Source organism: Tenrec ecaudatus, chromosome 1, assembly GCF_050624435.1.
Source record: "Tenrec ecaudatus isolate mTenEca1 chromosome 1, mTenEca1.hap1, whole genome shotgun sequence".
NCBI classification, from domain to species: Eukaryota; Metazoa; Chordata; class Mammalia; order Afrosoricida; family Tenrecidae; genus Tenrec; species Tenrec ecaudatus.
Genome location: NC_134530.1, coordinates 169,889,629 through 169,896,787, shown reverse-complemented (window position 1 = coordinate 169,896,787; position 7,159 = coordinate 169,889,629). Strand labels below are relative to the sequence as shown.

At 38.7% G+C, this 7,159-nt stretch overlaps 1 non-coding gene across 1 annotated transcript; it reads left to right on the top strand.

Moving 5' to 3' along the window:
* The first annotated feature begins 6,717 nt into the window (after positions 1-6,717).
* LOC142437730 (small nucleolar RNA SNORA42/SNORA80 family) lies at positions 6,718-6,851 on the top strand. Its single transcript, XR_012782255.1, has one exon. It is a non-coding gene; the product is annotated as a small nucleolar RNA SNORA42/SNORA80 family (small nucleolar RNA).
* Positions 6,852-7,159: the final 308 nt, after the last annotated feature.

Genomic DNA, 7,159 nt, shown 5'->3' with positions numbered 1-7,159 from the left:
ATAGTTTAAGTAACACCACTGGTCCAGTTGTTGGAGACAGCCTGAAGTCGTATTCATTTACTACATCCTGAAACAATGTCGTTAATGTCATCTGCTTCTGTTTCCTGTGATGTTTTGCTCTTTGGGTTATGCCTATTACTTCTCTAGTTTGTTGTAGGTCTTAGGATTGAACTTTAGAACTTCTTCATCTTTCTATCCCTCACCATATACTTTACATTTCACTACTTTTACCCCAGGTAATTTCCTAGAGATGGAAATAAAAATCACTATCTCATTTTGTGGGTGTTTCCAGCTTCCTACTTAGCCCATATATTTTGGAATATTATACTTTAAGAACTAAAATTTAAATGCCCATTATCTCAGCTGTTTTGCTTTCATGGATGTGATATAAGTGCTATTTTTTTTTTGAGGTTAGCTTTTTTATGTGCTGATTTTCTCTGGAGATGACTAGTTCCTTGGGAGCCTTTGTGATTGAAGTATCCTATTAATTTACCAATATTTCTTTTGCTTTGTGAGGATGAGAAGTACATGCTGATCTGTAAAAGGGAAATGGGGAAATTTGTGCTGTTTTAATGTGAATATTCTAGAAATGGGGGCTCCCCAATTTTCAAGACGCTGTCAGACATCCAGGAAACTTGTTTTGCCTCTCTATTCGAAAACCTCACTGTTACAAGCAGTGAAGGAGGCGCGTGACAATAGCTCCTGCTGGTGTCCCACTAATGACCTCCTCAGTGTCTCTTGTTCCTCTTCATCCTCCCTCTCATCATGGCACACTACTGGTGTCATCCCTATCTGGTGGAATGGCAATGGCAATATGTTGTATGTATTTTGGACTCTGGTTTGATTTCAGCTGTCAGGCCTTTATAAATAATAAATTCTGGAGCATGTAAGTGCTTTCTCGTTCTCTTTTAAAATGTGATTGTATATTTTTAATTTGAGTGTAGGAAGAGAAAGATGGAATATTAACCAGGTCAACCATCCTGAACTTTAAACTGCGCTGGCCAATTAAAGATATTTTTAAACTATAAATTTGGTAAAATAATTGAATTATTCTCTTATCTTTTAAGCTGTTTATAAAAATTCAACTTCAATAGAAAGTTCTTATAAAATATTCAAAATAACAAGTATTTAAAGCAAAAGTAGACGTCCCTTTACATCTCCTTTCCCATAAATTTAATTTTACATTTTCAGAACTAACTTAGGAATGCATCTAACCATACTTCTTTCAAAATTCACAAAAATGTGTGTTCCACACACAAATGAACAGATAATATGGTTCTGTGTTTTGTTTCTTTTTTTCTGACACTAAGTGTCCTCTGAAAGTTGGTATGTACGAGGTGGCTGTGGTTATAGTAGTCTAATGGCTTACTAGAAAGGCTTTCAATTTCGATATTCTCCTTCTGATCTAGAAGCCATGGTAGTGCAGTGGTTCAAGCACAGAGCTCTAGTGGATTTTTGTTTATTTTATTTATCTCCTACCCAAAGTAATTATTTTGTTTTTATGGTTGCAGTAGTTTTTGCGGGCACGACGGACCCTGTATCTGGATTTTAAGTCTGCTTATTTCCCTTCTCAAGCTTGCTTCCCCTATAAGATCTATCACGACCACATTACTATTCCCTTAGTCAGCATAGTATGGCTGGTACTAGCTAGCTTTTACTCCTAAGAGCTTTTCAGATCTGCCTTTTTCCTGTATATTTCTTCTCCCTGATTCTCTCACAGTCCTACATTTTGCTGTTGATGGAGACCTTGCTGAGCTCATTATTTGGAATGGACACTATGGGACTCAAGGCAGCCCTTTATAACCCTTAGTTTCCAGTCAAACCTCTCCAACTTGTCACCCTTAGCATTTAAGATGTCTTTAATTTCATCCTACTGATGTGATATGTTCCCAACTCTATTTTTGTTATTGCTTATATAAGACATATAAGCAATATATAGCTTAAGTAATATACATATATCTTATATATAATATTTGAATATTACAATTTAAAATATTCTTGAACATATATATCTTTGTATAAATATATGTACATTTCTTTATGATAAATATTGAGAGGTAGAATTTCTAGATTGAAGGCTATATGATGTAACACTTTACCAGGTGTTGTCAGATAGAAATCCAAAAAGGCTGTAAAAGAATCGCCCTTCCTACAAAATAGATATATAAATGCCTCTTTTTCCCCACTTTCAGTATTTTCCTTTTAATATTTTAAAACTGTAGAGGTTTAAAAGTTGCATCTAATTATGTTTCATTTTGAACTTCCTTGATTTCCAACAAAAATAGAATTCTTTCCTTGTTTGACATTTCTAGTGTGAATGGACTTTTGAAGTTCTTTACCATATTCTACCATATTAATTATCTATTTCTCAACAATTTCTAGGAATTCTTGATACATGAAGGCAACTAATTTTGTCTGTTATTTTTATGTGTTTTAAGTATGTTTTCCAAGACTATCATTTGATTTTAAACTCAGTGTACAGTATTTTTGATGACATTATAAATGGCTAATTGAGGAGAACCATCTTGTGACTCAAGGATTATAAAAAATAGCCTTCAAAATTCCTAATATTTTAATTGTTTAAAAATACTTTTAAAAGACTTGATCCATTTTGACTTTTAATTTATGTCTGTGGTAAAAGGCATAACAGCCTGTTTTTATGAACGGGGATAAATCATTGCTGTTGAACAGGTTGCATAATATTTTCTTTGTTTATTTGAAACTTTACTTTTATAAGTATTGAAGTACTTCAGAATTTTAAATTCATCTATGTTTGTCTGGTTTTGAACTCCTCAATTCTATGAAGTATTGTTAGTTACCCACTTTTAACACATATACAAATAACTAGCTTTTTAGTATATTTGGTATTTGATAGACCAATTCTTCATGATTTATTCTCCCTTTCCCACATTTTATTGTTTTGTGAATTTAATTTTCTAGATGAATGTTAGAATAACCTTGCCTTTTACATGAAAGAATATATTGGAAATTGGATGAGAATTTTATAGACTCCATATCAGGTTATTTTATTTGTAAGAACTGAAATGTGTAAGCATTCCTACACTAAGCACATTGTCGTCCAGTTTAATCTAACTCAGAATGACACTACGGAGGCTGCCATCTTTACGGAAGGAGTCGAGCACATTCCTCTCCCATGGAATGGCCTATGGGTTCAAGCAGATGGCCTTTCAGTTAGCAGCCCAGTGCTCAAGCTCTGTACCTCTAGGATGTCTGTTATTAATTAAGCCTCGCTAAAACATAAATAGGAGCCCTGGTGGCATAATGGGTTCCAAGTTGGGCTGCTAACTGGAAGCTCAGCAATTGGAAACCAGCTCCTGCTCCACAGGAGAAAGATGAGGCTTTTTGCTCCTTTAAGATTTAAATCCATGAAAACCCAAAGGGGTAGTTCTAGTCTGTCTAATAGTTGGACTCAACTAGATGACCATGAGTTTAAAACATAGATGATGTTAACAAATAAGGGAGGAATGTGGGGGGCCAGCCTCCCCTCAACCAAATGGGTCCAAGGGAATGGTTGTGTAATTGAGGGGGTAAGCTAAAGAGACACGAGACAAGGAATCAAGGGCTCACCTCTTTTGGAACCAGAATGAGGTAGTAATGTATATATAATCTCAGGCATGCAAGCTACAGTGAGTTAGTCTGGGTACTTTAGAGAAACAAATCCACAGAAACTCATGTATAAGAGAGAGTTTTATATAAAGGGGAAGTGCGCATCAATTAAATATGTCAACCCAGTGCTTCCCAAGCCCACAAGTCCAACATTAACCCATATGTCCAACACCAATCCACAAAGTCCTCTGCCATCTCACAAAACACATGCAATGATGCTGACTGCAGAAGGAAAGCTGAGTCAGCGAATGTGTAAGCATCTCAGTGCTGGCAGGGGTCTCCACACAGGTGCTCCAGCATCCAGGGCTGCACTGGGGTAGGTCCATGTGGCTTCTCCTCAGGGATGTCTTGCAGGAAGTGAGCCTTTCCAGCTAAAGCAGCGAACTGGCTAATGCAGCTGCACCGTGGTCTGACGATCACAAAGCAAGAGCTCCCAGAACTAGTAAGACAAGATGTCTTGCCCTTCAATTAACCCAACGTGTTTATCAGCCAGGTTGGCACAATAAACTATCTACTTCATATGGTAAGCACATACATAACATTAAGGGGTTTTGTTAGGGGATTAATGAAACACGAGAGGGATGAGCTAGGGATATACACACAATAGAAAGGGGAAGTAATGGAGGCATACAGGTGACAGGTAGGTACATATGAAACAAGACGGGTGGGTTCTAGAGTCAGGATGTCAGCCTCCTAACCTTCATTGTCTCTGAACTGTCTTGACCTAAGTTGTCTTTGAACTCTTCTCCAGGAGAATAATCTGCCATCCTTATCCGAAGGGAGTGGGCCTTACTTAGGGTGGGATTATAGGGTCTGATTGCTTTGGATGGCAGCCAACCTTCAGGCAGCTAGCCTTCCAGCTGTTGGCCTTCAAGTGGATGCAGCAACCATGTGCTTGCAAGCCCCTTAATGCTGGCATCATTATGGGAGGACTTCTTGGGAATAACTTGTACTTAGGAGAATGTGACTGGAACACATCTCCAGCCCGTGAACGTGAAAGTCTCTCTCACCAGCAGCCTTGGCCTCCCACAATCCTTAACATATTAAGAGTTTGTCCACATGCACTCTGTCGGGTTCTGTTTCCCACAGAATAATGAAGTACTTTAGAATTAAAAGAGTTGACGATTAATTTGAGTATAGACAGCGACTAAGCCTCTTTCTTAGTAGCAGAGCTGGTGACCCTGCACTCTAAATCGTTGCTATTATTTTGTCTCAGTACCATCAACATTGTCTCCAGACCCTCTACTACAAGTTTCCATGAGAACGAATTTAATGTCTCAACTTGAGTCCTGTCTCCTCCTTTTCACTGTCAGCTGTGATTAGGAAGTAGGGATTTACAGTATGGGTATCACCACTGGGCTCATGTGTTAGACAACCTATTTATGACATCTGGAGACAATGACATCTGTTCTCCCCCCCCCCCTCCGCCCCCAGAATATTTATCTCTTTATTGTGTCTACTCGCTCTCTAGTTTGTTGTGGTCTCTTCTCAAAATTATGAAACTTATGAACTAAATTATAATATGATCACCACAAACCCCTCTACATTCTAGGTACAGTGGTCAAGAGAACAACAAGAAAAAAAATGATAATCTCTCTTTAGAAAGATAAAGAGAATGAGGAGGCAGTTATGTCAGAGTAGTAAACAAGGAAACTAAAAGGAAGCTACAATCCTTATTTATGAAATCAATCTATAGACAACCCTACATTTTGACTCTCCCTTCAATGCTCTCTTTACTTTAGGACATCATCTGGCGGGGGTGCTTCCTTCTCCTGCCCTTCCTCCTGTTCCAGTGAGTTGGTTTGTATTCCTGGGGCTCCTGGGCCAGTGGTGTTCCTGCAAACAAGGCCTTGGGATGTCTTCTGTTACTCTTTAACACAGGACATATTAAATACCAGGTTGGGTTTTTTTTTTTTTGCTGGTGGGGTGCTGCTTCAAAACAAATGTGATTAGAATGTAATGAATCCTAGCTTTGCTCATCAATTTATTTTAATAGCAATTTTTTATTGTAAATTAAGTAGGGACTTATATTTTAGATCATCAACTTTATAGTCAACCGTTTAAACTACTAATTAAGCTCCCAATAGTTGACCTTTGATCTACTCCTGATTTTTCTTCTCTCTTCAGGACTGCTATCTTCTATTTCATCCAAGCTGTTGCCATCTAGTGCAGGGTGGGCAAACTGCGGCTCCCGAACCCTCTGAGCAGGTACCCAAAATAACCCTGGAAGTTTTTGTTTCCAAAGCTATGTATTGAATTTTTTTTTTACCAAATAACCTTATCACCTTCAAAGTACTCTCCATTACACCTGGAGAGGTTACCCCACCAAAAAACCAGAATTGCCTGGGCGGAGCAGAGTTCTTATAGCACATGTTTTTCCTGCTAGGAGAGCATCAAGCAAGTCACTGTGAGTTAATGCACCCAACGGTGTCGTCTGGGAAGGTTCTCTTTGGTCATTGAGAATTTTTTCATAAAACCTGTTTCACTCGAACCTTGTTTTTTTTGATGACCTATTTAAGAGAACAGGGTGCGACTGTGAAATTGTCTCCTGCTCAGCAAAAACACCGCAGAAACTGTTGCGATGTCGAACATAGCTTACAAGGACAACGCTATGGGAAAAACTCAAGCATGCATGTGGTTTTCTCATTTCAAACAAGGTGAAATGTCAATTGATGACAAACCTCATTCTGGATGTCCATCAACTTTCCAAACGGACAACAGTGTCCACTCATAGTGCATTTGGAGTTCATTCCACCAAGTCAGACTGTTAATTAAGGTTTCTATTTAGAGGTCCGGAAAAGATTGTGTAACAGTGCAACAAAAAAGGCCTGATTTGTGCCAGAAGAGGGGCTGATTTTGCCACCACAACAATGCACCTGCTCACATAGCCATCTCAGTGCGCCAATTTTGGGCAAAAAACAGCATGTCTCTTGCCCCACACACCTCACTCTGTGCATTCTGTTTGTTTCCAAGAATGAAGAGGCCCATGAAAGAACAGTGATTTGACAATGTAGAAGAGGTGAAGAAAAAAACAAAGAACATTATTCAGATAATGGTGATTTAATTTGTTTGTGAAAATATATTTATGGTGCATGGGTTTGGATTTGTGGCAGGTCCGATCCCATGGGCCTCTCTCAGTGTCCCATGCGAAAGCAAACTGTCACCCTGAACCATTGCCTGGCTTTACCCCCGTGGGCTTCAGGCACTGAGGTGGGTTCACAGCGAAATAAAATATATTTATGATGCTTGGATGATTTTTAAATTGTTGTGATGGACAGAATTGGTTTTTCTTTCTAAAAAATTGCTGACTCCTGGTCTAATCTGTCTTTCTTTCCTTCCCCCAACACCCCCTTGATAATCCCCAAAGTCCGTTCTCTTTGGTAAGAAATCTTTATCTTGGTTTTATTTTCCCCTTATGACAAGGGTCTCATATACTATTTATCCTCCTGTGATTGGCTAATTTCACTCAGCATAATGTTCGCCAGGTCCATCCAAGCCCTCGGGGTTTTGTGGTTTCATCATTACGTTTTAG